Consider the following 6000-nt stretch of genomic DNA (forward strand, 5'->3'; position numbering starts at 1 on the left):
ATCTGTACATTCCTTGCCCTAATCACTTTCAAAGCATTTGCTCTCCACTTAAACCCTTTGCATCAGGTCCTCTTTTTACCCCTCCCTCCCTACTACTCCCTCCCTCATGAACCCTTGATAATTCTTAAATTATTATTTTGTCATATCTTGCCCTATCCGGTGTCTCCCTTCACTCCCTTTTATGTTGTCCATCCCCCAGGGAGGAGGTCAAATGTAGATACTTGTAATCGGTTCCCCTTTTCCAACCCACTCACCCTCTACTCTCCCAGTATCACCCCTGACACCCCTGGTCCTGAAGGTATCATCCACCCTGGGTTCCCTGTGCCTCCAGGTCCTATCTGCACCAGTGTACATCCTCTACCCTATCCAGACTTGCAAGGTACAATTCGGATCATGGTAGTTTGAGCGTGTGTCAGGGCGGTGGGGGGGAGGAAGCATCCAGGATCTGGGGGAAAGCTGTATTCTTCATCGGTGCTACATTGCACCCTAACTGACTCATCTCCTCCCCTAGACCCCTCTGCTAGGGAATCTCCAGTAGATGACAAATGGGCATTTAGTCTCCACTCTGCACTTCCCCCTTTATTCACTATGGTAAGATTTTTTTTAATGATGCCTTATACTTGATCCCTTTGACACCCCGTGATCACACAGGCTGGTGTGTTTCTTCCATGTGGGCTTTGTTGCTTCTGAGCTAGATGGCTGCTTGTTCACCTTCAAGCCTTTAAGACCCCAGCCATTGTCTCTTTTGATAGCCGGGCACCATCAGCTTTCTTCGTCACATTTGCTTATGCACCCGTTTGTCCTCGGCTATCATATCATGGCAGTGTGCAGCCAATTATATGCTTTTTTGTTCTTTGATGCCTGATAACTAATCCCTTCGGGACCACGTGCTCACACAGGTTGGTGTGTTTTTCCATGTGGGCTTTGTTGCTTCTGAGCTAGATGGCCGCTTATTTATCTTCAAGCCTTTAAGACCCCAGACACTATCTCTTTTGATAGCCGGGCACCATCAGCTTTCTTCACCACATTTACTTGTTCACCGCATTGGCTTCAGCAGTTGTGTCAGGAGGGTGAGCATCATAGAATGCCAATTTAATAAAAGAAAGTATTCATTCATTCAGGGAGTGCTTGAGTAAAGGCCCAAGGTCCTTCTGCCACCTTAATTCTAAACCTATAAATATAGACACATAGATCTATTTCCCCATCCTCATATGTATATTTGCATGTACATGTCTTTGTCTAGACCTCTATAAATGCCCTTTGCCTCCTAGCTCTTTCCTCTATTTCCCTTGACTTTCCTCCTTCCCCACTATCATGCTCCGTCCCCACCTCGGTTACAGCTACACCTCTTCTTTATGTAACCTTACCCTTGATCATTCCCTACCAAGCCTGCCACTCGTCCCTCACCACTAATTTGGATCTCATGTTGTTCCCTTGTCCCTGGGTTAGTTAATACAACTTCCTTACCCCCCACCTCCCCCTATTCCAAGTCCCCACGAAACTGTTGATCCCATTGTTTTTCCTCCAGATAGTTCTTCCAGCCTGTCTTATTTAGATAGACCTGTGGAAATAATAACATGCACAAAAACAAGACAGAGGAAAACAAAGCAACAGTATACAACCAGACAACAACAACAAACCACTGACAAAGAACAAAAAAAAAACACATCAAGAAAGAAAAGCTTGTAGTTAGTTCAAGGATCGTTTGTTGGCCTTTAGGAATATTTTTCAGTCCAGTCTGTTGGGGCACGAAGCCCTGGTCCCAAAGTCCACTTTCAACATTCCCAGGGGCCTTGCCGCTCCATTCCATTGCTGTTCCACTGCACGCCCCCACTGCTTTGCCTTTGTGTGGTGGGATCAGTTCCGGTGCAATTCGCACACTGTGTCTCCAGTTCTGTCCCCTGTAGCACCATTGGTCACTGAGGGGCATCATGCCTCCTAGTGGGGCCAGCCATGTTGTCCTCTCTGTGAACTGACTGCTGTAATCAGGAACATCATCCTCACGGCCTGGTGGGCCAGGCTGTACTCCACTCTCTCCTCCTCCCTCTTCATCTGCTCCCGCGTGTGTGCTCTGATCAGATATGTTCCTCTCCTGGAGCTGCAGAATCAATGTCGTCCTTTGAAACAAATTTTTCTCGGGGGATGGGCAGGAATTCACTTAATTTTTGGTGCTGGGGCCAGCCTCCCAGACCTTTCCACTGGTTCCCTACTCCACGCCGGAATGTTGCAATCACACCTTGCGGCACTGGGTTAAAGTCTGGTCCCTCTTTCCCTGTGGAAATATAAATAATAGCCTCCCCTTGGGTTTAGTGCCCCATGCCCCCGCTCCCCATTTCTTCCTTATATTCTTCCTTTTATTTTCCTTTCCCCACCTCCTCCCCACTTGTCTATCATGCGCATCCCTGGTTTTGATCTGGTCTATGCCATACTACACAGTCCTCACCCCAAAAATGTTTGTATACAGTAGCTTTTTCCCTATGTCCCTTTTGCATTTTTTTAAAAATACTTACCTCGGCGGGCTCATGTTGTACTTGTCCTTTTGTGCCTGACTTACTTCGCTTAGCATGATTTCCTCCAGTTCTTCCCATGCCGCTATGTGCCTCATAGGTTCATCACTACTTTTTAGTGATGCGTAGTACTCCATTGTATGTATATAACACAGTTTTTTAATCCAGTCATCTGTTGATGGAAATTTGGATTGCTTCCAGCTACTTGCAATTGTGAACTGTGTCACAGTGAACATTGGAGCACAGATGTCTGGCCTTGGTTTGTTTCTTACCTCTTCTGGGTATATGCCCAGTAGGGGGATTGCTTGGTCATATGGTAACTCTATTTCCATCTGTTTAGCTATCGCCAGATTGATTTCCATAGTGGCTGTACGTACTTAGAGGCCCACCAGCAGTGGATGAGAGTTCCTGTCTCCCCACAGGCCCTCCAACACTTGTTGCTTTCTGATTTTTTGAATTGGGCTACATTTGAGGGTGTCAGGTGGTACCTCATTATTGTTTTAATTTGCATTTCTCTTATGGCTAAAGATCGGGAACATTTTCTTTTTTGGAGGGGGGGAACATTTTCTCATAAGTTTGTTGGCCATTCGGATTTCTGATCCTGTGAAACTTCTATTCAAGTCCTTTGCCCACCTCTCAAGTGGGCTATTGGTTTTTTTCTTTTTGGAAGCTATCAGAGTATTGTAGATTTTAGTAATAAGGCCTTTGTCTGATGTGTCATTGCTAAAGATGTTTTCCTAGTCTGTGGTGAATTCTTTCGATGTACACAAGTGTTTTATCTTTAGTATATCCCATTTGTCAATTTGTGCCTCCTCTGTGTTTGTGTCCTTCCCTATTTCTGATAGCATGTGTATTCCCTGTGCCAATGTTCTCAAGTTGGTCCCAATTCCCTCATTGATGGCCCTAATAGTTTGGGGTTTAACTACAAGGTCTGTGATCCACTTTGAGTTTATTCTTGTGCCTGGAGTGAGATAAGGGCCTTGCTTCATTTTTCTGTAGGTAAATATCAATTTTTTCCAGCACCACTTTTTAAAGAGGGCATCTGCTTCCCATTTGATTTTTTGGGGGCCCTTATGACTTTATTTCTGGGTTTTCAGTTCTTTTCCATTAGTCTGAGTATCTGTCATTGTACCAATACCATGCAGTTTTGAGAACTGTGGCTGTATAGTATGTGCCAAAGCCAGGTAAAGCAAGCCCTCCCACGGTGTCCTTCTTCTTCAGGAGTTCTCTGCTAATTCTGGGCTTCTTCCCTCTCCATATGAAGTTTAATTCTGGGCTTCTACCCTCTCCATATGAAGTTGGTAATCAGTTTTTCCATTTCTTTGAAGAAAGATGAGAGTAATTGTATCGGGATGGCATTAAACGTATATAGTGCTTTTGGCAGAACTGACATCTTAACTATATTAAGTCTTCCAATCCAAGAGCATGGGATATTCTTCCATTTGTTGAGGTCGCTCTTGGTTTCTTGTAATAGTGTTCTATAGTTTTCCCTGTATAGATCTTTTATTTTTTCAGTCAGGTATATCCCAAGATATTACTATTTATTTTGGCTATTGTGAAGGGTACCATCTTTTTTATTGCTTCTTCTGTGGTCTTATCTAATGTGTATAACAGTCCGATGGACTTCTGTTTGTTGATCTTGTATCACACCACTCTGCCAAACTCCTCTATAGCTTCCAGTACTCCCCTTGTGGAACTTTTGAGATTTTCCATATATAAAATCATATCATCTGCAAATAACGATAATTTCACCTCTTCCTTCCCCAGACGAATACCTTTGATGTCTCTTCTTTGCCTTATGCTGTTAGCTAAAACCTCCACCACGATATTAAATAGGAGTGGGGAAGAGGGCATCCTTATCTGGTCCCCTTTTTTCAGTGGGATTGTGTTAGTCTTTTCTCCTTTGACTACCACGTTGGCTGTTGGTTTTTCATCTATAGCTTGTATTGTCTTTAGAAACTTTCCTTCTATTCCTATCTTTGCAAGTGTCTTAAAAAGGAATTGGTGGTTGATGTTGTTGAATGCTTTTTCTGAGTCTATTGGTATTATCATATGGTTATAGTTTTTCATGTCAATGTGATTAATACTACTAATGGCCTTTTGTATGTTGAACCATCCCTGCATCCCTGGTATGAATCCCACTTGGTCATGTGAAGTATTTGTTTTATATACTTTTTGTATTCTGTTGGCTAGTATTTTGTTAAGGATTTTTGGATCCTTACTAGCTTCATTGAAGGAGTTTGCCGTCATTTTCTATGTTCTCGAAAAGTTTGTGTAGGATTGGTGTTAATTCTTCCCTAAATGCTTTGTAGAATTATCCACTGTAGCCATCTGGTCCAGGTGATTTTTTAGTTGATAATCCCTTGATAACCTTTTCTATTTCTTCTACTGCTATGGGTCTGTTGAGATTCTTGATTTTCACCAAGGATAGTCTAGGGAGGGATTGTTTTTCCAGGAATTTGTCCATGTCTTCCAAATTGTTGAATTCATTGGAGTACAATCCTTCATAGTACTGTGTAACTATCCTTTTGATTTCATTAGGGTCTGTTGTAATGACCCCTCTTTTATCCCTTATTCTTTCTATTGAGATTTGTTCCTTCCTTTCTTTGGTTAGGTTTGCCAATGGTCTATCAATCCGGTTTATCCTTTCAAAGAACCAATTTTTAGCGATATTAATTTTTTCCATAGTTTTCTTATTTTCCCTCTCCTGGATTTCAGCCCTGATTTTTTTTATAATTTCTTTTCTTTTGCTATTAGTAGGATTGTCCTGCTGACTCTGCTCTAGTTTTTGTAAATTTTGTGTGAGCATATCAATCATGAGTCTCTCTTCCTTTCTCAGGTGTGCATGTATTGCTATGAAACTTCCTCTGATGACTTCCATTGCTGTGTCCCATAAGTTTTGGTACGTCGTGTGCTCATTTTCATTGGTTTCTAGAAATTTCCTGATTTCATCTCTGATCTGCACCAGAACGTACTCCTTTTGCAGTAGAGTTATTCATCCTCCAATTATTTGCTCTTATTTTCTTTGTCTTCCTTTTGTTGATTCCCAGTCTTATGGCACAGATAGAGAGGTCTGTATTATTTGAATGTGCTTAATTTTTTCCCTCATTTTAAAAATTTTATTTTATTTTTATTTATTTATTTTTTTTTACAAACCCTTGTATCGAGGGCTGACTTTCAATAGATCGCAGCGGGGGCACGCACGCGAATGTGCTTAAATTTATGTAGATTTGCCTTATGTCCCAGCATATGGTCTATCTTCGAATATGTGCCATGGGGACTTGAAAAGAATATGAAATGTTTTGTATTTGGATGGAAAGCTCTGTACATATCTATCAGGTAAAATTGTCTAATTGTGGTGTTTAGCTCTCTAGTCTCCTTGTTGAGTTTCTTTCCCTGTGGTCTATCTTGCTCAGTGAGTGGTGTGTTGAAGTCACCCACTACAATTGTCGAGTCTGTGATTTCTTTCCTAATCTTTTGGAGTGTTTGGTTG

This window comes from Tenrec ecaudatus, unplaced genomic scaffold (genome assembly GCF_050624435.1).
Source record: "Tenrec ecaudatus isolate mTenEca1 unplaced genomic scaffold, mTenEca1.hap1 Scaffold_3905, whole genome shotgun sequence".
Lineage (NCBI taxonomy): Eukaryota > Metazoa > Chordata > Mammalia > Afrosoricida > Tenrecidae > Tenrec > Tenrec ecaudatus.